At 37.9% G+C, this 27,802-nt stretch overlaps 1 protein-coding gene across 6 annotated transcripts in view; it reads left to right on the top strand.

Annotated features, from left to right (window-relative positions):
• The window catches only part of ARHGEF10L (Rho guanine nucleotide exchange factor 10 like), a 3,087,848-nt gene that overhangs the window by 2,277,160 nt on the left and 782,886 nt on the right, over nt 1–27,802 (top strand). The window lies entirely within an intron of this gene.

The following is a 27,802-nucleotide window of genomic DNA, read 5'->3' as shown; positions in this document are numbered from 1 at the left end:
TCCACACTCAGAAGGGATAGAATGGGTCAGCCTTTTGCTCAGATCTAAGGATGCTCCACTACATGAAATTACTTTAGTGGAGTCTTTACTGGACATTATTCTCACAAATAATTACTTTTTATTCGACAAAGAATTTTATTTACAGAAACGAGGTGTCGCTATGAGGTCGCCCTGTGGTGCCAGTTTTGCTAACCTGGTAATGGCGTACTGGGAAAAAACTTTTGTTTTCAAAGCTGAGCACTCTAGGGTGAACCTCATTTTTTACACCCGTTTCTTGGATGACATCTTTGTGTTATTTAACGGTAATGATACACAGGCTAAAACATTCATTTATTTCTTGAATTCTACAACTGAATTCCTTGTATTTACATCTACATTCCATACAGATACAATTGATTATTTAGATGTCAAACTGTCAAAAGATAAAGTCAATAAGGGGTATGTATCCCAGATTTTTAGAAAACAAACATATTGTAACTCATTTCTATACTTTTCTAGCTGCCACCCGTTTCACCAGAAGCGGTCTATTGTAAAAGGCCAACTAATTAGGGCAGCTAGGATGGTTACACTTGAGTTTGACTTCCATCAGGAATGTGATTTGTTAAGTAGGATGTTTGAACAGCGTGGGTATCCTAGCGAATTAGTCAGATCTTTAATCAGTGAAGTCTCAGAAAAAAGGAGACTAGGGTTTGTTCCCCCCATCCTTTGTTTAAACAACTTAGGTAATGATGGACTGGCTCCCTGTATGGAGGATAGCCTTTCTAGTGAATTAGATGTAACACAAACCTCAGTCTCTAACTTTAAGGGTGGATTTATTACCACTTTTTGTTTAGATAGCGGCCGAGTTAGATCTATTTTATACAAAAACTGGCAGTTTATTCTAAGTGACAATTCACTATTTAGTAAATTGGGTTCACTTCCAAATATAGTTTTCCGTAGAGGCTATAACCTCAAGAATTTACTTGAAAGTGGTGGCCATCAGACTAAAACACATAGATATGCAGGGATGACTATGTGTGAATCTTGTAAGATGTGTAGATTTGTAGAAGTTGGTAATACATTTGGTACTAATGGCTACAAGTTTGAAATTAAATTCAAACTTAATTGTAATTCTAGACTGGTTGTATATATAGCAAGGTGTGTTTGCTGCCCCGCATTCTACGTGGGGGAGACTGAACGTAGACTGTGGGACAGCATGTATGAACACACCTATGCTATTTCTGTCAACAAGATAGACAATCCATTGGCAAGACATATTGCGAACAATGTGGGCCACAAATTCTTGTTTAAGGCTATAGACCAAATTCAAACTAACATGAGAGGGGGTCCATTGAACTTACTTTTGGAAGAACACGAATTAGCATGGCAAATTCGATTAAATGCATTTGTGGCCCCAGGACTGAACGATGCTTACAATATTGCTTGCTTATTGAAATTAAGAAGCCTGAAATGGTAACTAGTTTAGGTTGTGAGTATATTCACACCTATACTTGTATGAACAACTAAAAGTAGAGTGAATTTGAGGTTGGGTTGTACATTGTGGTTTGAATTTAATGTTTTTCGAACTTAATGTTTTTCGAACTCAATGTTTTGTTTGGTTAATTAACAACATTCAAAACTGTAATTGACAAGAGTTTTGGTTTGGTTTTTTTTTTGGTAAACTTGCAGCTAGTTTACTATGTATTTATGAATAATGTGTCTACTTTTTTAGTGAAGGTCTTTTTAAAAAAATCTATTAGAGAGAGGTGTGTCTATCATGTGATATGACAATTACTTAAACACTGCTCTTTGAAACTTTGTATGTGTTTCCGAAGAAGTTGCTACATTTTGGCAACTAAAAGCTCTTAAAATTAAATGGTTCTTATTTTTACTTTTATCGGATTCCTGTTACATCTGTTGTGTTGGGACAAGGAGCTGCTGACTTGGTCTTTGTTTTTCAGTTGTTTATTTTTTCTCACGTTTTATCTGTTATATACTCATATGAATATATGTATGTGTCTGTGTCTCTCTCTCTATATATATATATATATATATATATATATATATATATATATATATATATATATATATATATATATATATATATATATGTGTGTGTGTGTGTGTGTGTGTGTGTGTGTGTGCATGTGTGTGTATCTGTATCTATATCTATACATCTACAGAGTCAATTATCCAAACGTCGGTTATCCGAAACGTTTTTTATCCAAACCAGCCTTCCAAAGTTTTCAGGTAGGAAACTAAATATGTAAACATTATGCAGATTCCCTTGAACATGTTTTTGTGAGCTTGTAGCCAGATCATGTATGAAAAATATTCTTTATTGTCCAATGGAATCCCTTAATGGTTGAAAAGTGTATTCCTGCATGCAGGAAAAACAAGATTTTATAAGTTTTTTATCTACTTCAATTATATGTTTGATTATCCAAACAGTTTGATTATCTGAACTACTTCAGGTCCCAATTAGTTTGGATAATTGACTCTTTACTGTATATCTATACAGTAGCTGTCCATACGCACACACTCACACACACACACACACACACACACACACACACACACACACACACACACACACATACACACACATACATAGATTTGTATATACACACACATATATATATATATATATATATATATATATATATATATATGTGTGTGTGTGTGTGTGTGTTTGTGTGTGTATGTGTATGCTCATATATTGTTTGATATAGATAGATATAAAAAAAAATCCAGCAGATACAGGCATTAGTCCAGGACCCTCAGCTCCAGGATGTGCCATTGACAGTCAAACACTTTTTTATTACATTTATTATGTTCAGTACTACTAAATCTCTTTAGCTTATGTGCTGGATATAAGAATTGTTAGGCATGCATCTTTATTTTTAGTTAAAAAAAACCTAAACCGAAATAATAGTAAACTTTCCTCAGCCATCTTTCTTGATATTTCCAAAACCTTTGATATGGTAAACCACCAATTACTCATACACAGTTTGAAAACTATTTGCCTTGATGACCAAGCCATTCAGTGGTTTCAATCTTATCTCAATGGTAGACAACAGGCTGTCCTATGGCAAAACAAGCTATCTACCCTTTTAGCTATCACCCTCTGAGTGCTCCAGGGATCCATATTAGGACCCATATTATTTTCCATTTTTATTAATGACATGTATATGGTCATCCCATATGCAACATGCATTCAACATGCGGATGACTCCACATTAATATGCTCGGCCACCTCGCCTATAGATCTGCAGACTTTATCGTAAAATACTTTTAACACAGTTGAACATTGGCTCCTTAATCGCCGTCTTATGTTAAATCCTAATAAAACCAAGTTGCTGCTTTTCTCCCCCACTTGCAGGTCTTCCCCACCAACCTTTACTTTAAAGTCCAACAACAGCACCATTATTTCACCAGATTTCTCAACTAAAATTTTAGGAGTTATAGTAGATATTAACCTTAAGTTTGATCTGCATGTTAATAAAACTATTAAAACAGTTAATAAAAGACTTGGCTTCCTATACAAGATTAAGCCCTTCCTAACACCATTAGCTTGACCAGTAATTGCTCGCACACATCTACTCTGCACCCTCCTCCATGCCTCCCCATTCTTCACAAACCTTAGTAAAACTGACCTTAACAATGTTGCAAGCTGCTATAATCACATTGCTAGATTTGCTACCAGTGCAGCCTACAGAACTCATCACTGTCTTAACCTAAACCTTCTAGGGTAGCTTGAATTGCCTAACCAACTTCAGGTTAACCAACTAATAGTAGCACACAAGGTTCTCTACAAACCAGAAAATATAGCTGTACTTATAAACCTCATCACCCCCTATAGTAACCTCAGGGCACTTCGCTCATCAGATCAGCTCTACTTGCATTCCAGGTTATAAACCTACGATTAATAGGCCACCTAACTCTCCTGGCCTGTCACCTCAACATTAGAAGTATAAACAACAAGGTACATGAACTTTATGTACTCCTGGCTGTCCACTCCCCTGAAATACTCTTGTTTATCTGAAACCTGGTTAAAACCTAACACTACAGATAATGAAGCGTTAACACCTGGGTATAACATACTCAGGCTGGATCATGCTTCCAGGTAGGGGGGTGAGGTACCTGTTCTCTATAAATCTGTGTTAAACATCATCATTGAAGCTATACAACCACCTCAAATTAAAAACTCAGAGATTCTTGCCACCAAATTGCAACTTAATAAAAAGAAATGTATCAATATCATCTGTATGTACATTCCCTCAGGAAATAATATATCTACACTTGAAGATACACTTCACTGGCTGTCATGTCACTACCCCCAAGAAACCTTACTACTCGGAGATTTTAACATAGACTGGAACACCTGTTCCTCAGAATCCCCAACCACTCATGTTAACCTGCATGCATTTACACAAATCATAACCACCCCTACCAGGATAGATAAACCTAACCATAAAGAAAGCATACTTGATTGGATACTTATCAATAGTCACTCCCAACTGTACACTTCTGGGACCCTTCCTGATGACTTAAGTGATCACCTTCTTACCTACATAATTAAGCATAAAGCCATCAACCCCCACCAACCCATACTCAAAATGGTGAGAAACAAAAAGAACTTTAACCTTGCCAATTTCCAACAGGAACTAAACTCATGTAAATGTTCAATTCTAAAACACCTCCCCTTAGAGGAAGCAGTTGTAGACTTCAACAACAAATTCCTTGAGATCCTTGACTCTCATGCACCTGTTCGCTCAATAAGAATAAAGCCAAAAACTACGCCATGGCTTTCCAAAGAGTCCAAACTAAAAATCACCCTCAGAAACAAAGCATGGGCATTATGGTGTACTGCAAAAGACCCCCAAGATCACATCATTAAATATAGGCAATCAAGAAATGAGACTAAAAAATCCATTTTACAAGACAAAAAAAAACTACTACTATAATCTACAGCAAATAAATCAAAACAACCCTCAGAAGTTTTGGGCAGGTTTAAATAAACTATTACATCCTGGACAAACTTCCACCATGACCCCTGCAGCCACCATTGATAAACCACCTGAGGAAGTCTCAGACAGTTTTAACCGATTCTTCACAGAGACCATCCATGCCCTAGCTAGCCAACTACCTCCAAGCTCCCCTGGCCCTGAAGACACCACCCCTAGTAACCAAATCTCATTCAGATTCCAACCAGTTGTCACTTCATTTATCTGTATCTTGATCAAAAAATTAAAACCAACTACACTCTCTGCTGATCTACTCCCTGCCGGGTATCTACAAAAATCAGCTGATGCCATTGCTTAGCCCATCTCAATACTAATCAATTGAACCATAGTAGAAGTTAAAATCCCCACCATCTGGAAAATATCCTATGTAATCCCACTTCACAAAGGAGGTAGCTCTGCTGAACTATCTAATTATAGGCCAATAGCTATATTATCTCCACTTGCAAAGATTATGGAAAAATGTATTCATAGACAACTGTTGCACCACCTAATTCAGAATAACCTTATGGCAACCTCACCACAACACTACTTCAACCCTCCTAGCCTTTTCCAATACCATAAACCATAATCGCAACAATAATAACATATCCTCTGCCCTCTTCTTGGATCTTTTCAAGGCATTTGATATGGTTGATCACCAACTTGTAATCCACACCCTGAAAACACTCTGTCTAGATACTAAAGCCCTTCAATGGTTCCAATCTTATCTGAGTGGCAGACAGCAGGCTGCCCTTTGGCAAAACAAACTATCTAACCTGCTACCCAACTCCCTTGGTGTACCCCAGGGTTCTATACTAGGGCCCCTTCTGTTCTTCATTTTATTCAATGACCTTTATATTGTTATCCCAAAAGTCAGCTGTATCCAATGTGCTGACAACTCCACCCTGATCTGCTCGGCCACATCTCCAACAGAACCATGGTCAGCTACCCAGAACACCTTCATCATAATAGAAAACTGGATTTCTGGTCGTTGTCTGATCTTATATCCCAAAAAAAAAACAAACAAAACTGTTACTTTTCTCACCAACACATAGGGTCTACTGCATTTACCTTTACCATAACATCCAATAATGGCACTATAATCTCCCCAGACTCCTCTACAAACCTACTATGTGTTGTCACAGATAACAATCTTAAATTCGACCTGCATGTTAATCAATCCATCAAAACCATCAATAAAAAACTAGGGTCACTTTACAGCATAAAAGCCTTCTTAACCCCACCTGCATGAATTGCCGTAGCTAGCTCACACCTACTTCAACTCTTCTGTACACATCCCCTTTAATCTTTAATTTAAATGTATGTCCTTAACAATCTCTCTATCTGCTACAACCACATTGCCAGATTTGCCACTGGACTGCCTTATAGGACACATCACTGTATCAATATAAACCAGCTTGGGTGGCTAGAACTGCCCAGCTTGATCCAGTATAACCAACTGATTATGGCTTATAAAATCCTTTACAATCCAGTCAGTACTCCTGCACTTAAAAACATTATCACCCCCTGTAACAATTCCAGACCTCTTCGATCTTCTAACAGACTGCTAGTTCAAACTATCAAAATTAATAACTCAGCCAGTGACTTTCTCTTTGCCAACTCTGCAGGTAGATCCTGGAACTCACTCCCAGCTGATTTTACTTTACTTACAACCCTGAATCAATTTAAGATAAGACTCAAATAATATTTTACACTAAACTGGCTATGTCAATGTATCAAACCTGACTAACTCTCCTCTAGTATGAGTTAAAAACTGTAATTTAGCTTATTTGTGTTATTTAATCCAGATTTACACCCGGGAGTATCTCTAACCTTGGAATTTGTATAACTTGTTAAGTATGTAACCACTGTATATATTGCATCTGTAATCTTAACTGCTTACCTTGGAGCTTTTCTCCTCAGGCCTCCACTGAAAATGGACATGTATCCAGTTGGACTATCCCGGTCAACAAATTTAAAATAAAATAAAATAAATAAATAAAATAGGCTACTCTTACAAACTGTCAAATCCAACAGCTCAGCTGGAAATTCTCTATTCTGTTGGCAAAACCTGGAATTCTCTTCCTGCTGATCTTACTTCAGAACTCTCTCTACCTCAATTCAAGAAAGGTCTGATTCAGATGGCTATGTCCTTGTCCTAATCCTGACTAATTCTAACCATTCCTAATGTGCTAAAATAGAACTTTTACTACACGTGACTGAATCTTAATTGTAATTCCATGATCTTCTAGTTTTTGCTACCATGTGAGCCTGCTGACATCTGAATTTCCTATTAATGTTTGAAATATTGTCCAGAATTTGATGTCTGTGTTTAAATTGTAAGAATGCAATAATATGTTGTCTGTATGTCTGTAGCTTTTCTCCCCGGGCCTCTGCTGAAAATGGACATGTATCCAGTCAGACTAGCCTGGTAAACAAATGTAAAATAAATAAGTAAATAAAAAAACAATAAATGTGGAATGGAAAACACTGTATTTACATCTGTATTTGCAGGGCCTACCATTTGTGCATGCACAGCATGGATCAGTATTGCTGTTTACGTTGAGACATTTTATTTATTTATTTTTGTAAATGTTTGCTTGTTTTAAAGTGAAATAACAAACGTCTAAATGTTAATAATGTCATTGGCCAAAGATGCAAGGTGCTGCAGCGTTTTTTTGCTGGCTTTTCATGATTCATGAAAAGGTAATTAGCAGAAAACATGAGAATATTAACTAGTACAATACAGAGTTGCAGACTGTGAGGCTTTTGCCTTGGAAGTGGAACACTGGATCACAGTAATAAGTTTTTTTTCTTTTGCATCTTGGCAGAAAAAGCAATTTTTTATAGCTCTTAACTGCCTCTGAGTTTGCAGAATGCCTTTAATTTTACTTCCTACTTTTGCCCTGTTCCTTGTAAGATGTCTGATTTTCTAGAAAATCACTGAGGGGCGCAGTCAGTCAGTAATGCCAAGCTTAGAGGTTTTTCAATTCTTGAAGTTTTCATTATTTTGCTAGCTTTCTTAACCTATTCATGTTATATTATATCATTCTTGCCAGTGATTATATTGCCCTGCTTTACTTGTTGTTTTGACATGGGATCGGGTCACTAATTACAATCTGCTGTTAGTACTTTTTCTGACTTTTTCAAATGTTGCCCTGTCACTGGGAATATTTGCTGCTTACAACAACTGCTGCTAATAATTTAGTTGATTAGTTGGGGTACTTTTGAGCGATTCACCACATGCAGTTGATGGTGACTCCTGGTCATCCAGCTTTAATAGCCTACTCTGAGTTGTTTGAACTGTTTTAACTATTTTAGCTCTGACTTAATTTCCCCTTGGGGTCTATATTGGGGGGTTAGAGTACCAACGACATTCTTCTGATGCTACGTTACCACGTCTTTAAAATTTAAACTTATTACTTATGTGAACTGAGTTTCATCCACATCCATCTTTGTAAGAAATCACAAGGACTTAACCATTTTTTCTTCCAGTTTAGTGGACATTGTTTTTAACTTAAATATTCAGAAAACTACTGGTTCATCAAATTCAGAGGGAATCAAAAGTCTTGATAGTTGTCATATTTAGCCTGGGCAATATTTACTTGACTGCTATTTAACTTGTGCTATTAGATGAAATTCGGATTGCTATTTATTGCTATTTATTTTTTATTTATTGACATTTGTTAACTGGATTGGTCCAACTGTGGCCTGTTTTCAGTGGAGACCAAAGGAGAAAAGCTCCAGTTACAAAGAATTTACAGTGTATAAAAAATTTACAGTGTATAAAAAATTTCACAATCAAAGAATTACAGAAATCTGAAAGTACAACAAGTTTAAGATACAAAGTAGCACACATGCACTAAGTGATGTACACATAGCATTATTTACAAAGAAAAATATAGATTCGTATAGGATTTTAATTCATTCAGTATTGTTAATTGTGTTTAGCAGGTAACTGCCTTGAAGGTTACTAGGTGAATTGGGGAGAGATTATTTTAGATACATATACAGGGGTATGGTGGGTTATATTGTGTCATGACAGGGGCAAGTTTTGGTGTTAAAGTTTTTTTTAAAGTGTGATGGGTGAGTAATGGAACATACGTATAAGGGATGTTTGTTCCAAGCTTGGGCTACAGAGCATTTATATAAAAGTTTACCTACATTTTTCTTTGGTTGGTAGATATCCAGGAGTTGCTGGTTAGAGGTGTGGAGGGTCCGAGGTGGGGTAAAGGTGGAGACTATGGATGAGAGAGCTGGGCAGGAAGTAGGTTTGTATAGAATAGAGTATAACATTTGAAACTGTGATAGAAGGAGTAGTTGGGGGAGTTAAAGCCATTGGAGAGAGTTTAGGGCCAGGCAGTGGTCTGAGTTGTATGGAGAGTTTGTAATAAATTTAGTTATTTTCTGGTATGTTTGTTGAAGTTATTGATTTTTCAAAGAACATTTTATTGTTGCAATTTTTTATAGGAGTCAGTTAGTAGTCATCTTTGCTGTAGTAGTTTTTTTTATTTATTGTATTTCAGTTTTACTTATCGTACATGGAACCTGAATAGTATTTCACATTTGCAATAGCTACTTTATGTTGTTGTGACACTTATATGCTTTGATGTTTTGTTTCATTATTTTGTAAAAGAGGTTAGGGCTTAAGCTCTATAATAAATTTGAAGCTGATTGCTCTGAAAATGCATGACAATGCAAACCCTGTTGCTCTGCTGACATAATAAGTTAATTAGGGATGTTTAAATAAAAACTTCCAGTATTCTCAGCCTTTGCTCCCATTATATTTTGAAGTTGCCCTTGATTTTGATTTTCTAGCAAATCATTGAAGATCATTGTCAGTAAATAATAACAGACATTTGGGGTCTATATCACATCATTGAACCTTAATTTATCGAATGCCTAATCGTCAGTTTTTTGGCTGTGTCCGAGTCTTGTGCTAAGAAGTTGAGATATATATTTTTTATCACAATCAGATGATGTTTACGCAACAAAGTCATTTTAACTGCTTGGTGTTGGCGTGGTTTGTCTGTGGATGAAAGTAACTTATTTTCTTCTTTGTTCAGTTTAAACAACTAGGCTTTACAGCATTAGTGTGCATTTGTGTGAAATAAGTTGGAATGCTTGAACTGCTGTGTTTGTGTGATATAAACTTGAAATACATTGTGTCCATAATTTCTTAATTATTTTAACACAATCATATCTAAGGTGTACACAGTTAGCAGAGGGCCAGTAATTGCTGAATATGTGGACTGTCTGTAAATGCAAATGGCAGCCTTTGACTGTTATAATCACATTAAGCCATTCTTTAGTCTGGCTTTGCAGGACTAGTGTGCATTTATGTAATGCAAATGGAAATATGTTTTTGTGACCATTTTTGTATCACACTCAGGCATTTGAGATGTACAAAGTTAAATGGCTGTAGTTGATGGATATGAATATTGATGGGTTATAATGACAGCAGTTCAAATAGTCTTAAATCAGAAAGGTGAATCCAGAAGAGCATGAACATTTGTGTGTATTCCAAAGAAAAGAAAATGTGTGTGTGTGGGGGCCCAGAATTTGAAAACCACTAAGGGCCCAAGTGCACAAAGTTTTGTCACTATATGAAGCATTGTTACACACACACACACACACACACACACACACACACACACACACACACACACACACACACACACACACACACACACACACACTTAAATTTCCAGAAGCCATCCATCAAATCATGGTAAAAACATATGAAAATGTAAAAAATATGAGTGAACAACAAATTTAAATAGAAACAAGTACATAATATGTAAACACACACACACATTTATATACATAAGTATATATTGTTTGGTCTGAATAATGAGTGCAAACCCACAGAAATCCCATTTCACTAAGTCTGTTCCTTGCAGAAATGGTACTTCCTAAAGTTTTCAGTAGACCCCTGACTCAGGTTTTTGGAGGGAACAAAGACCCCCCACCTTACATATCCTTCCTCTATGGACTTAACATTTCTGGCAGAAGTTGGCAAAATTCACAAAATAGGTTCTTTAGTTTTTGCCTTTTGTAATTATCCAGTCCAGTTTTCTGATACAGTATATTTATACGTTACATTTAGATGCTGGCTAGCTTTTCTAGCTTCCCAGAATTCCAGTGAGCCCTATTTTTATCACGTGGTCGCTGTCTTCTGCATTAGAAATCTTTTCTTTAAGCTGCTACATTTATGAATGTGTATTCCACATGATGCTTCGTTCCTTCATTTGCCCCTGAATATTTGAAAGTTGTTTGAGTGGACTGCCTTTATCCATTTTTATTACATGAGCCAAAACTACTGAGTCTTCTCTTTTGCACAGTTTTATCACTGAATAAATGTTAAGGTATCTTGTTTCCATGTGTTGAATCTTAACATGACTTTAATCCAAAACTTTTGAGTTCTGCTCAACTACTCCTGCCTGTCATTTTTATTTTTATTAATGTATTTTCACCTCTTGACAGATATACCATCCCTTGCTTGGATTTCTTAGTTTCCTCTTTTTTTTTTTTGAATTGGGTCTTTGAAAATGGCTAGGACAATTGTTCTGATAAGTTTAGCTATGATTATCCAACAGCAACTTTTAGTAGCTCAAGTCTTTGTGTATGTGACAGTTTGCATGCTTCACTCCACATTTGGCAGGCATCCTGACTGGAAGCTTTGCTGTCACTTACATTTGGTTAGCTCTGCTTAACTTTATGTTCTGGATATATGGTTTGCTCATCTACTACATCTTTTTATTTACAGTGAAATATGCCTTCCTAATTTGCCTGTTATAATTTCCATGCTTTCGTATTTCTTGTATTCTATGTGGTTCTTTGCTTTTTACAAGATCATGGCCGGAAAAGGTTTTTAAGCCAGTTTACTACTGAAATGAGTACATGTTATGTCTTTAACCTTAGAAAATAAATATTCAACTTATATGTGATTGATTCTTTGCTTTTCTTGTGCTTTGCAGTGCTAGCAGCTTCAGTCTTTTCATAAACTTAGTGCTATTACAATGTTAGAAAGCAAACAAAGCAATGATAGCTGAGACTATGAGATGCTGTAGTTGTTACTTCATAATGCCTTCATAGCAAGTACTTTAAAATGAGGGAGGATGTGTAGAAAAGCACATTTCACTTTCTGTACATCTTAAAATGATTTGCACTCAAGTATGAGTGCCATTCTGCTGCCGACAGTAGAAAAAGGAATCATTATCCTTTTGTTGATGTCACTTATATACTATTAACTGTACTTTGTCAGACTTTGATAGCTTTTATCAGTGCACAGTTATTGTGTTGTCTCACCTCTGCCTGCCTTCCTACTGGGAACAATAAGCTTAGCACAAGCTATTACTGATTGTGCTGAATCCCGGGTTTTCACCTGCTGTTCACCCTTTCTGGGGACTGTGTCATCTTCGTGTTGTGAGACACAGCTGTCATGTAGCCAGACATTGAGTGGATTAGGTGAAAACATCTTCTCTGGCACAGAGCCAGGCAGGAGACTAGCTGATTGCATCTTATTGCAAGCAAGTTTATAGAACTCTCTTTTCCCACTATGTGCTGTGTAAAACACATCACTAAACATTGCAATCTAACACAACAAATCTCAGAAGGTATACGATTTAACACTGTCTACAGCATCTACTGACATTTCTTTATGGAAAAGAATAAACACCATTTCAGTGTTTCTTTTCCCAGATTAACAATAGCTGTTAGTACTTTTTGTGCATGTTAGAGGTCTCAAAACTAAATGCAGCACTTTATTGGTGTGGGAACTATTGTTCAGTTGTGGATTGTCTTTATAGATATGTTTTTGGGTGATTTTAATTTTTTTAAAAACTATGCAGATGAAATTGGTCATATTGGCTTGGATTAAGTAGAAACATGCTAAGAAAAGAGCAGGCTGTCCTGGTATGGTAACTACACATCAGGTGTATCACCTGAAACTGGAATGAAACATCTGTATTTGTTCTTATCTAAATATTTTTTTTAACAGGTTCATAATTGATTACTAAGCTATCAGCCCAAGAGACATTCTAAGCCTAGCCAAGCTTACTCTAAATTTGACAAAATATTGCTGACGTGTCTATACCCCAATGAATTTTATGGTCACTATATAAGCTTATACACACCAAGTATTCACAAGCTGCCTTTATCCATTAGGGACATAGTTACAAAACCCGGGGTAAATACATTTTACTTTATAAGCCATGACATCAAAGTGACCATTTGTAGCAAGTCACATACATAGCTGCTGTCATCATAAGTAGATGTATATATAAGGCTAGTAAGAATGTATGGGTTGTAGTCATAGGTAAATAATGATGTGCTCCCCCTGGCTAACAGTGAATTTTTATAAGCTAAGTTGAGAGTGGTTTAAACCAACATCCTTTTATCAAACATCATACAGTAAGCATTTGAGTTTGTTTGTTGCAATATCCACTGAATTGTACAGTTTTTGTTACTCATAAAATCAGAACATAGCTTCCTGGTGAACTGTATGTGCACAGGCACGCACACATGAACACTCACACTCACACGCGCACACGCGCACACACGAACACACACACACACACACACACGCACACACGCACACACACACACACACACACACACACACACACACACACTCTCACACACACACACACACACACACACACACACACACACACACACACACACACACACACACACACACACACACACACACACACACACACAATGTTCCATTGTTAACCAAACATTACAGCCATTTCTTTGATACTACCCATATGTTCAGGTTTCATTAATTTTTCACATAAGAAGGCTGTAGAGTCTGAACCAGGCTCAGTCAAGTACTTTTTTTAATATGCGCGATGGGTAGGTTAATAAATCAAGTCATTGTAGTAAAAGGACTTCATGAATGTTTCAATCCCATTTGTCAAACCACAGAAATATCAGGCTGCTATGCAGGCAACAATGCCCAATGGGATGTGTGTTACTATGTAAATAATGCATATCCAGGAGTGTTCTGAAAGCCCAATGCCACAGGTGTCATACCCCTGGGAGGGAGTTATTTACACAATAATGCACCCTGGAGGTATTGCTCTTTGACAACGGGCTGTCTGTACAAAGTCTTTTCTTTTAGTTACTTGTTTTTTATTATTATTATTTTTGCATTTATATTTTTGATGTAAAATAGTTCCTCTACCTCAGACTTGCTGTAGTATATATAAATGGTGTTGGAGGAAGTATTTTACATCCAAAATATAAAATTTCCAAAGAATGTCTGGATTTTTACCTCATTTTTTTGGTTTGCTGGCAAATCACTGGGGATTGAAGTCACTAATTAATGACATACATTTGACTTTCAGGCTTTATTTACTTCACAAAATACATGCTAAAACAAATCCTTTTATTCTAGCAAGTTTCTAATTTTATAACAGGAAAGTTTAAAATCTGTTACTGTTTTGCATTTTTCTTCTCCCTTTATTTTAGGTTTTATCCAGATTTCTTGAGCTAAGAGGTTGAGAGGTATGCATAGCTCTTAGTTTTAACTTCTGCTGCTACTACTCGATCGGTGTCTCTCTGTCTTACACATGCACACACACACACACACACACACACACACACACACACACACACACACACACACACACACACACACACACCTGCTTTCAGGCACGCAAGCAGAAATACACTTATACATGCATAAAAGTGCACACTTTTCTTTCTTTTTTTTAATGTTTCTTTTAATTGTACACTTGCTAAACAACATAGCACTGCTTATCGAGCATAAATAATGGCTTGATTGATCTCAATCTCACTTTGATCCCAGCATACACTCACACACAAACATACATAAACAAATACACACACTTTTCTATTTTTTTTTTTATTGTATGTTTGTTTTAATTTTACACTCACTAAACAGAAAAACACTGCTTACTGAGTGTAAAATAATAGTGGCCATTAGCTTCCTTAAAGTTGATGCTCCATGGATTAATATGCTGCTGTGAAGTGTTGGACTTGTTTTTCAGCTGGCATTACCTGTACATTAACACCTTGCTGGAGAACATTCATTCTGCACTCAGAGTTTATTGTGTGGTTTGCCATTCTATAATATAGCAATAACCCACGGCTGGGCGTGGGTATGCTGAATTCACCCAGGCATGTTATGGTTTGGTCATGAGGGCGAAGCCTGAGTGACCAAACAAAGCCAACCTTGGGTAAATTCAGCATTACCCACACCCGGCCATGGGTTATTGTTATTATACAGTGGTGTTAGTTTTGTGTTGTTGTTTTTGTATAGTTGTTATTTATGTTTCTGTTGGTTTTATTTTATATTTTGCTACTTATTCTGAGAGAAAATAGTCCCATACTTTTAGTTCAAGTTTATTGTTTATTTTATTTTTCATTTAATTTAATTAGATATTGGTTGGAAAAATGTATGGGTTGCTGTGATTATTTTAAGTGTTTATTGGGCCTGTAACAGTTTTTCTTTGTAAGTATAAAGTGTGTGTGCGTGCATGTAGTGAAAAGGGGAATGTAGTTAGTACAGCCAACTCTGTAGTCATGCCTTTTTTAATAGTTACACATTTAAGTTAGCTGTAGACTGTTATTTAATATAAGTTTTGGTATTTATACTTTCCTGCGGTGCTTAAGCAGGGAAAGTAGTTTATTATACCTTCACTCAATTGCAGCGGCTCCAGTAGTGCTTATAACTGTCACCTGTCCAGATTTTTGCAGTATGTCCAAATTTTTTGTCTCATATTTTTGGTCTTTTCTTCATAAAGTTTGCGTTGTTCTCAGAATTCTGTGGTCAATTTAAGGATTAAAGTCACTAAGTAATGGCACGCATTTGAGTTTCAGACTTCATTTTCCTTAGGAAATATGTGCTAACAGGGATACTGTTATTCTAGCAAGTTGGTAAGAGCAACATTTAAAATGTATCTGTATTTTCGGGCATTTGACAGTTTGACCATCAGTTATGTCAGGCTTTGTAAAGATTTCTTGTGCTTAGAGGTTGAGAGATGTGGTAGTGCTTTGTTGCTGTTTTGTGGTGTTCATGGTTTTATTAAGTTTTAATATGTTGCATATACGAACAGGAAAGTTTGGCCGCTCATTGATACTTTAGCAGCTGGACTTTTTCCTGCTGGTACATGCTGGATTTACAACAGGCACACTGGTTTGATTGGCCAATCAATGTGCTTGTTTTTCGGAACGTATGATGTTCCATTGTATAATACTGCATAAAGCTCAACAAAAAAAATAACATACAAATTAAATTGTTTACAAAGCAGACCCAACCACCTGTATAATCCAGTGGCTAAATTATTGACCCCAACTTGTTTTAGGCATTAAACTGCTGCAATTTGTAGGTGTCAGACTGTGGTAGCTCAAAGTTTAATGTAAATAATGTAGTGGACTACAGTCGTACCACATTTTACACTTGCCACAAAAGCAATGTTTCAACAGTTTTTACATTGCCAAGCAACAAGAAAGTAAAACCCATTTTTGCCATGCACGCTACTTTTCCTTTGGTGTACCAGTAAGCCAGACCTGACTTTTATAAGACTTTGAACTGACATGGCTTGAAAAATGTTTTGACATCTGTTTTTGACAATAGTCAAAACAGCCTTCAGATCTTTGTAGTTTAGAGTTAAAAAAAATAAAACTAGTCGTGTTAGTTATTCATTGCTCTAGAAGCCATACTTACAGTGGACTCAACCTTCATGCCAAAACAGTCTGTTTGTAATTATAGCATGATTTCTTCCCTGTTGCAATAAAATGCAATGCAATATGTCATAAGCCCCAGTTAGACACCCCCGCCGATATTACAGCTCCAGTAGAGAAGTAAAGTTCAGCTTTCTCATAGTAGTGTTTATTATTATTATAGAATAGTGCATTATAGTAAAATGCGTGTGCAGGTTTATCAAATGCAAAATGGAAGGTTACAACCCAAGTCAGATATGTACTGCAGCGGTAATTGCTGTTTTCTGCAATTATTTAAAAGCACAAACACACACAAGCACACAGATATGTACATTCACATACAGATACACACATACACACACACACACACACACACACACACACACACACACACACACACACACACACACACACACACACACACACACACACACACTCAAGCAAACATATATATACTCTTACACACATACACAGATGAGCACACAGATGTACACACACACACACACACACACACACACACACACACACACACACACACACACACACACACACACACCTGCTTTCAGTCATGCAAGCAGAAATACACTCATACATGCATAAAAGTGCACACTTTTCTTTATTTTTTAATGTTTCTTTTAATTGTACACTTGCTAAACAACATAGTACTGCTTATTGAGCATAAATAATGGTTTGATTGATCTCAATCTCACTTTGATGCCAGCATACACTCACACACAAACATACATAAACAAATACACACACTTTTCTATTTTTTTTTTTTATTGTATGTTTGTTTTAATTTTACACTCACTAAACAGAAAAACACTGCTTACTGAGTGTAAAATAATAGTGGCCATTAGCTTCCTTAAAGTTGATGCTCCATGGATTAATATGCTGCTGTGAAGTGTTGGACTTGTTTTTCAGCTGGCATTACCTGTACATTAACACCCTGCTGGAGAACATTCATTCTCCACTCAGAGTTTTTTGTGTGGTTTGCCATTCTATAATATAGCAATAACCCACGGCTGGGTGTGGGTATGCTGAATACACCCAGGCTTGTTATGGTTTGATCATGAGGGCGAAGCCTGAGTGACCAAACAAAGCCAACCTTGGGTAAATTCAGCTTTACCCACACACGGCCATGGGTTATTGTTATTATACAGTGGTGTTAGACTTGTGTTGTGTTGTTTTTGTATAGTTGTTATTTATGTTTCTGTTGGTTTTATTTTGTATTTTGCTACTTTTTCTGAGAGAAAATAGTCCCAGACTTTTAGTTCAAGTTTATTGTTTATTTTATTTTTCATTTAATTTAATTAGATATTGGTTGGAAAAATGTATGGGTTGCTGTGATTATTTTAAGTGTTTATTGGGCCTGTAATAGTTTTTCTTTGTGTTAAGTATAAAGTGTGTGTGCGTGCATGTAGTGAAAAGGGGAATGTAGTTAGTACAGCCAACTGTGTAGTCATGCCTTTTTTAATAGTTACACACTTAAGTTAGCTGTAGACTTTTATTTAATATAAGTTTTGATATTCATACTTTCCTGCAAATGCACAGTGTATGCACAGTGCTTAAGCAGGGAAAGTAGTTTATTATACCTTCACTCAATTGCAGTGGCTCCAGTAGTGCTTATAACTGTCACTTGTCCAGATTTTTGCAGTATGTCCAGATTTTTTGTCTCATATTTTTGGTCTTTTCTTCATAAAGTTTGCGCTGTTCTCAGATATCTGTGGTTAATTTAAGGATTAAAGTCACTAAGTAATGGCATGCATTTGAGTTTCAGACTTCATTTTCCTTAGGAAATATGTGCTAACAGGGATACTGTTATTCTAGCAAGTTGGTAAGAGCAACATTTAAAATGTATCTGTATTTTCGGGCATTTGACAGTTTGACCATCAGTTATGTCAGGCTTTGTAAAGATTTCTTGTGCTTAGAGGTTGAGAGATATGGTAGTGCTTTGTTGCTGTTTTGTGGTGTTCATGGTTTTATTAAGTTTTAATATGTTGCATATGCGAACAGGAAAGTTTGGCCGCTCATTGATTCTTTAGCAGCCGGACTTTTTCCTGCTGGTATATGCTGGATTTACAACAGGCACACTGGTTTGATTGGCCAATCAATGTGCTTGTTTTTCGGAACGTATGATGTTCCATTTTATAATACTGCATAAAGCTCAACAAAAAAAAAGAACATACAAATGAAATTGTTTACAAAGCAGACCCAACCACCTGTATAATCCAGTGGCTAAATTATTGACCCCAACTTGTTTTAGGCATTAAACTGCTGCCGTTTGTAGGTGTCAGACTGTGATAGCTCAAAGTTTAATGTACATAATGTAGTGGACTACAGTCGTACCACATTTTACGCTTGCCACAAAAGCAATGTTTCAACAGTTTTTACATTGCCAAGCAACAAGAAAGTAAAACCCATTTTTGCCGTGCACGCTACTTTTCCTTTGGTGTACCAGTAAGCCAGACCTGACTTTTATAAGACTTTAAACTGACATGGCTTGAAAAATGTTTTGACATCTGTATTTGACAATAGTCAAAACAGCCTTCAGACCTTTGTAGTTCAGAGTTAAAAAAATAAAACTAGTCTTGTTAGTTATTCATTGCTCTAGAAGCCATACTTACAGTGGACACAACCTTCATGCCAGAACAGTCTGTTTGTAATTATAGCATGATTTCTTCTCTATTGCAATAAAATGCAATGCAATATGTCATAAGCCCCAGTAAGACACCCCCGCCGATATTACAGCTCCACTAGAGAAGTAAAGTTCAGCTTTCTCATAGTAGTGTTTATTATTATAGAATAGTGCATTATAGTAAAATGCGTGTGCAGGTTTATCAAATGCAAAATGGAAGGTTACAACCCAAGTCAGATATGTACTGCAGCGGTAATTGCTGTTTTCTGCAATTATTTAAAAGCACAAACACACGCAAGCACACAGATATGTACATTCACATACAGATACACACACACACACACACACACACACACACATATACACACACACACACACTCAAGCAAACATATATACTCTTACACACGTACACAGATGAGCACACAGCTGTACACACACACACACACACACACACACACACACACACACACACACACACACACACACACACACACACACACACACACACACACGCACAAACTGAGAAACACAGATGGGCTTACAGACAGTCTTACAGCTACATTTACAGGTATATGCACACAGACACACACATACATATATACAAATGCATTTGTTTATTTATGTATTGTTCATTATTTGATAAATAAGCAAAGGAAGGGACTATTTTTTGCAAATCATCCTTTAAAATTACAAAGCAAACAATAAAAAAATAAAAGAAAGGAAGAACAGTCAATGGGTAATTTGCTTTGAACAGCAATATTCTCCATAGTGGATGTTATAGAGAAATAATGGCCCTTCCATTGCCGTGGCAGACTTCATCCTATAGTACTAGACATCATAACAGCCATGGGTGGACCATTATTTCGCTATAATGCATAATCCTTTAAGTATTATTGCTGACTTCTTAACATTGAATAAATCCATGGCAGAAACAGGGATCATCCTCCCAGATGGCCTAACAGATCTCCAAGAACTCTTTCATTGTCTTACAGTGAGGAGCAGCAGGAAGGAGTCCATTTTTATTTTTTGCAGCTGAATACCCAGATCCTATAATCCATACAGTAACTGCAGTCGGACCAAAAGCAGACAAACATTTCTATACTAAACTTTATTTTAACAAGAAGACACATGTTTTGGTCCAGATTAATTTTTATTTACTTAACTGAGAATAGTCAGCATTAACGTAGAGAGCCTTACTGATACAGGTTAGGGGAGCCCTTAGAGTTCAAATGATCCCAGTTGTGTATACCAGCAATTTGACAGAGATCACCTCTGGTGACAAAGTCCCTCATAAACAGCAAAAAACACTTAGTGGTAGATATGGATGTGGGACATTTCATCAAAGTCAATACATTTGTACTGCATGAGACAAAATGTTTGAAAAACTGTTCAGTCATAACAAAATGATTGTTTTTAAGGAGGTAGGACTTGTATACCTCCCATGTAGTGGTCTGTCTCCCCTGTACCCAGCCATTTCTGAAGCCTCTGCACTTTTGACCAAATGTAACGCCCTTGTAACACTGACTTTGGTCAATGGAGTTAAAACTGGACCATATACACATTATCCCACATTTGTGTGTCACAAAACTATGCAGACTTCTTTCTGAGTATTGGAGAATGTCAGTCTTTTGTGGGAAGTGGTGCTCTGCATTTACCCTTTCCCTTATCACATGGTATGTAAGGCTATAGGAGCTACTTTGAGTTATTGATAAACACTACACCCATAATTAAATAAAAAAAATCCATATATTGAACACAATGAAGAAAATAAATACTCCAAAAACATTTTTTCTTTTTTTTTTGGAATGGAGACAGTCTCCTGCTGTGTCCACCCTGCACAACTTTATATGTATTTATCAACTCTGAGATCGAAAATCAGTGGGAAGTAGGACATATTGCAGTATCCCAATATTTCCCAAGCTTGAGGAAAACACAGTGCCATCCATTTTTAACAGTGTGAATGAAAGAGCGATACCCATACGTTTACATTGTTGACCACACACAAACTAGTTTTATAGCCACATGCATCCATCTGTTGATTTAACTTAACTGGAATGCAACAAATCTCACAAGTTGATGAAGTACACTTTGACTGGGTAAATGTATCTCAGACAATAAGCACTTTCTGATAAGACAGGACAAAGGTTACATTTGCACTATTTTCAGCTTTTTTTCAGTACATGTTTACAAATGGTTTGTAATAAAAACATGATTAAATAAGTTTGAATATAGCACAAAACTCCTGCAGAAACCTCTGGATTCTCCTAATTTTTTCAGTGCTTAGTCGGAAGCTATGAGAGATGTAAAGGATTTTTGCAAGGTTTAAATGTGCATTGCATTTGGCTTCAGCAGGGTCTAAATTTATACATTTCAGATTTTGAAAGAACTTTTTGACCCAGTAAATCTTTCCACCAGCACTTATTCCTTCAATTTCTTAACTTATCTATCATTAATTGGAGCATATTCCCATTAAAAAGTCCAAGTCAGCAGAAAACTCTGACCTACAGGCAGATGCCTGAGGATGTACTCAGCAGATATTTTATTAATAGTTATACTAAAATGGTTTGTTTTCGTAGCCTGTAATTTAGTTAGGTATGACTCATTCAGTTTCAGAGCCCATTTTTATGTCAAGTCATGAGAGGCTGGAACCTGTCCCACAAAGCAACATACGTAAGGCAGGTAGCCAGGTGCCAATGCTGGATAGGATGCTACTCTATCTAATAAGTACACACACACACAGCTACACCTCTTACCTGTCCATGATTTAAAAGAACGTCCCAGATATTTTCCTCTTCTTTTTCCTAATACCGTATAAGTAACGAATGATTACCTCACTAGCTCTGACTGGAAGTCTTGAGCATGCCTCAGTATATGATAGACTATTACAGTCAGCCAGTAATGCCAGTCAATAGCATTTCATATGTTTTTGTGCCGTTCATGTACTTTGTGCTGAAAAACCTGAGTTGTATTAACATTATAAGTGGATTAGGGTAATATGCAATAATTGTGTATTGGTCAAGAGGAATTTGGAGGTATGGCAACCACACCCCACTCTACAGACACACACACACACACACACACACACACACACACACACACACACGCACACACACACACACACACACACACACATACACACGCACTCACTCTCACTGCTCATCAAACACACACACCCCTCACCTGGTAACACTCATGGACAGTGAGCCATTTGTCCACACACACACACACACACACACACACACACACACACACACACACACACACACACACACACACACACACACATGCACTTATATGGATATAGATACAGACTGACTCTTACCCTGCCTATCCTCTTACTCGACCTCCCAGGCAGACAATCACTTACACCTGTACACACTCAGCTGACACTACTCGTACCTATACATACACTCACACATGCAGCCAAACCCCTACACACATTCACACACACACACACCAGTTCTTTGCATCTGCTAAACTCCCCAGCAGTTACCTCTAATGTGATCTCACCCTTTGAAAGTAATAGGTGAATGTGAGATTTTGGCATAGTTAATTATTGCAGCTGGTGGTAAGTATTTACACTGCCAGGCTGCATTAAGCACTTACTGATGTAATTTCTGGGGAAGTGTATATGTCTAATTACCATATGTCAGTCCCTGGAATCCCAGACAGGCTGTATTGTTCTGCACAACAAAGCTAGGCTGGATTATTACAAGAATACAGGTGACAACAGACAAATGCAGTAATTTTATTGGTAGGTAAGCTCACCGTGGTGATGTACTTCTTTGATGTTCACACTGCAGTAGGGCTGTCTACGAATCGAAAATGGCTACCACCTGCAGAAAAAGGGATCTTTCTGAATCCTAGTCAACTACTGCACCTGTTAGAATAAACTACTTAGATGTTCTTCGTGTTTCACTGTTGCAGTCATTACATTTGGGTAATCTGCTGGCAGGTTGCCCTCAGTCAGCCTGAATTCCAAAGTCTTGAGCCCTGCGTTGGCTGCTGTCTCCTCTTCCATGACGTCAGGTCATCAGGAGTATAAAACATGCAGCCGACGCCATTTTCTTCAGTCTTTCTTGCCGTGCAGTGCCGGAAGCAGAAGCAGTTTGCAAATGCCAGTCGGCCGACTCCTGAAATTTTCGAATTCGAGTTTCAGAACCGAAGTCTTCAATTAAAGCTAAGTACCCCATTGGGGAAACTTTTTCTTGCTCCATTCCGATGTCAATAAAAGTTAATAATTGCATTACTTGTGGGAAGCAAATACCTCATAAGGATTTTCATTTGTACTGTATTCCTTGCCTAGGCCCAGATCATAACATGCCTTGCTGTCGGTTTTGTGCTAGATTTAACCAACGCACTATTAAGTGTCAGTATATCTTTGCTTCATAATATTTTGGAAACCAATTTAACTACCCTGAAATGTTGTCGGATAGCAATCCAACTACTGGAGTTCACAAAAAATGCAAAGAAAAGGACAGAGACAGACAGTCGAGGTCCAAAACCGAAGACAAAGCTTCCCCTAAGCCAGTCGCCGGTTCGCTGGTACTCAGTGAGGCACTTTTGCAGCCCCTGATGCCCACTACTTTCAAGTCGCAGGCCTCTACCGAGACCCATGTGGAGTCCAGCATGCCGCAGTATTGTACCCGCGGATGTCTCTCCCTCGGATGGGTCCGGAGCTGCTGAGCAGGCACCGGCTTCTGAGGGTGTCTTCAGGCCTCAGCATTTCTATATAAAACTGATGCCAGCTTCAAAAACAAAGACAAAAGCAACTTCTAAAACTAAAAAAATGATGCATGAGCCATGTGCTCAGGCCTCTATGTCCAAAAAGCAGATGATCAAAATGGCTGGAGACCTAATTACCTTGATCAGGGGTTCCCACCCCCCCCCCCCGATAAGAGGCCTAGGCAAGACACTGATTATGAATCTTCAGATCAGGTTTCTATTTCTTCTGATTCCTCTTCTGATCAGGAATTTTCTGTACCACCCTATGAGGATTCAGATGCAGAGGAATCCATCCCATCTGCATCTCCTCCTGAAGATTATTCCTTTGGAAGCACCTTGCATACTTTGAGGGAACATTTTCATTGGGAGAGTCAAGATTTCTCAGAATCAAGATAGAGGCTTAGGTATTTCCTTCTTCTCCCTCAGCATAGGCCTTTAGCCATACCTCATGTATTAGACATTGTTGATGATGTGTTTTCGGAATCAAGCATGACTCCAGATTCCTTACCTCTGGCTCCTAGCAAGCCAGACAGATTTTACAGGGTTCCTGACTCACACAAATTTTTATTCAAAAACTCTGCTGCTGACCCTGAAACTATCTCACAGCATCCCAAAGGTGTAAAGGCCTCAACAGCTAAGAATCCTAACCCCTCTGATAGAGATTCCAGGGAGCTGGATAGATGGGGAAAGAAGGTTTATACATCTGCAACCTTGGCAATTAGGACCTTAAACTGCCAGTTTCATATGCTTAAATATCAACAGCATCTTATGAGATTATTGAAACAGAAAATGATGTTGATTTCTGCATGTGTGGAAAATAAAGAATTACAGAAATTATTGCATGCAGCAGAACAAGTTGGAAGGCATACTTTGCAATGTGGTTTTGATTCCTTGGAGTCCTCCTGCAGGGCCACAGTTACTGGATCTCTGGCTAAAGGAGCAAAATTTGCCTGATCATGTTAAAGCTAAATTGTTGGATGCACCTTTACAGCATGATACTCTGTTTGGTAATGAGGCAGAAGAGGTTTTAAAGAAAATGGAAGACAAAGCTAAGTCTATGCAAACTGTAAAAGACTTTTTACAAGTGTAGCCACCAAGATTCAGTAGACACTGGCCTACAAAAAATTGGTCCTTTCCTGTGTCCGACAGAGCTTCACGGGGCAAATCCAGGTGCTCAAAGGGCTCTAGATACCAATCACAGGATTCTTACAGGTCAAAGGTGCCTCTACCTCCAAATCTGGAGGAAATAAATTGCAACCCTACAGTAAACAGTCTCAATGACTTCCCTCTGCCATCAGCAAGCACTTATCTTTTGGCAGCCCTCTTAGGGGGAAAACTAGCACTTCATGCTCAAAACTGGCAAATAATAACCCAGGACAAGTGGGTATCAAACATAGTATCCAAGGGATACAGATTTCATTTCCATACTCTGCCAATTCCAAATGGTTGGTCAGATCTGCCACAAAATCAATGGGCAGAGACACAGAAACAAGTTACGTCCCTCATGGATATGGGGGCTATTCAGCCAGTGCCAGAATAGGAAAAAGGACAAGGGTTTTATTCAAGACTGTTCTTGGTACCCAGAAAAGACAATGCCTGGTGCCTAATACTGGATTTATCAATTTTGAACACATTCTTGGACATACCAAAATTCAAAATGCTAACTTTGCAGCAGCTTCTGCCCATGCTGGGCAAGAATGTTTGGCTAGCGACTCTAGACTTAAAAGAGGCATACTTGCATATCCCAGTAAGGGAATCATGCAGAAGATACCTCCACTTCAAAGCTGGTTTCATGCATTGCCTATTCTCTGCACTGCCCTTCGGCTTATCTACTGCGCCCAGGGTCTTTACAAAGTGCCTGGCACCAGTAATTGCATTTTGCAGACAAAGAAGTATACAAATCTGTCCTTATTTGGACGACTGTCTCATTCAAGCAGAAAACAAGGACATTCTTCTTCAACATCTGGCATTTGTGAAAAGGCTTCTAACATACCTAGGGTACACAATAAACTAAAAGAAATCACAACTGGTACCCTCCCAAAAGATAACATTCCTGGGTGCAAGCTTGAATACAACTGCCCAGATGGCTTACCTTATGCCAGACAAACAAAGGCAACTGACTATTTACTTCAAACAGATGGCAACAAAAACCCAGTTATCTGCAAGACAAATTCTGCAGGCTTTGGGGTTCATGGCATCCTGCATTCTACTGATTCCATATGCAAGACTGCATATGAGGAAACTACAGTGGTACCTAAAAAGTTTATGGAGTCAACATTGTCACAGTCTGGAAACAATGATTCCTCTCATTCCCTGCCTACAACAGGAGTTTCTATGGTGGGCAGAGACATGTCACCAGAACATGGGACGGTCTTTCTTTCTACCCCCTGCCAACCAAACCCTAACTACAGATGCATCAGACTATGCTTGGGGGCCCACCTGGCGGGGAGATGCATTCAGGGCATATGGAGCCCAAAACAAATGCATCTGCATATCAACCAGAAAGAGATGTTAGCTGCTCAGAATGCCCTGACAGCCTTCAAGGACTTACTTCATCCAGGACAACTACTGATAAAGATGGACAACACCACGGTTATGTGGTACATAAACAAGCAGGGGGACACACACTCCTACCCCCTTTGCAAACTAGCCATGGCATTGTGGGACACAGCCTTGACTTACCAAGTACATCTTCAAGTTCAATTCCTGCCAGGAAAACAAAATACTCTGGCAGACGACCTAAGCAGGAACCTTATGGACCCTCACAAGTGGAAACTGGATCCACAAGTCTTCAGCATTATAACAAAGAAATGGGGGAGCCTGGACATAGATCTATTTGCCTCCCCTCAAAATTATCAACTGGACAAATTCTGCACAAGGACTTATCACAGACAAGCATGGAAAGTGGATGCCCTATCCTTCAGTTGGAAAAACCTATCAGTCTATGCCTTTCCTCCTCTGCCTCTTCTTCCCAAGGTCCTACTAAAGGTCAGGCAAGAAAAAACAAAAATTATTCTAATTACCCCAGACTGGCCTCACCAACACTGGTACCCAATCCTAAGGAATATGTCTCAAATACCTCCTTGGTACTTGCCTCAAATACCACATCTACTGTCTCAGCAGAACAATCAAATCCTGCACAATCAGCTCCAAACTCTGAACCTGGCAGCATGGCTGATCATGTAGTTTTTCAAACACCACCTCTCAGTAAATCTGTGATGGATATCATTTTGGAAGCCAGAAGGCCTAGTACTAGAAAATCTTATGCTGATAAATGGAAGAGATTCTGTGCTTGGAACCAAGCAGAAGGAACTGACACAGCAAAGCCAAATATTCCTCAGATTTTACAATACTTGAGATGCTTTACAAGGGCCTATCTTTTTCATCAATAAAAATACATGCCTATGCCATCTCGGCTCATTACAACACTGAGCCACCAATCTTTTCTCATCCTTTGCTAAAACAGTATCTTAGAGGGGCCAAAAATTTAAGGCCTCCCAGAAGTTCACCAATTCCTACATGGGACCTCAATTTTGTGTTGGAAAAGCTCACCCTGCCTCCATTTGAACCAACTGCTACTGCAGATATAAAGTTTTTATCCTGGAAAACAGCTTTACTCCTGGCAATCACTTCAGCAAGAAGGGTTTCAGAGTTACAGGCCCACACGGCTGTGGAGCCTTTTATTATATTTTACCCAGACAGGGTGTCCCTCAGGACCAATCCTTCCTTTATGCCTAAGGTGGTATCCAGTGTG

Source organism: Protopterus annectens, chromosome 2.part0 (assembly GCF_019279795.1).
Source record: "Protopterus annectens isolate FY-2018-M chromosome 2.part0, PAN1.0, whole genome shotgun sequence".
NCBI lineage: Eukaryota > Metazoa > Chordata > Ceratodontiformes > Protopteridae > Protopterus > Protopterus annectens.
This window is presented reverse-complemented; position numbering and strand designations above follow the sequence as displayed.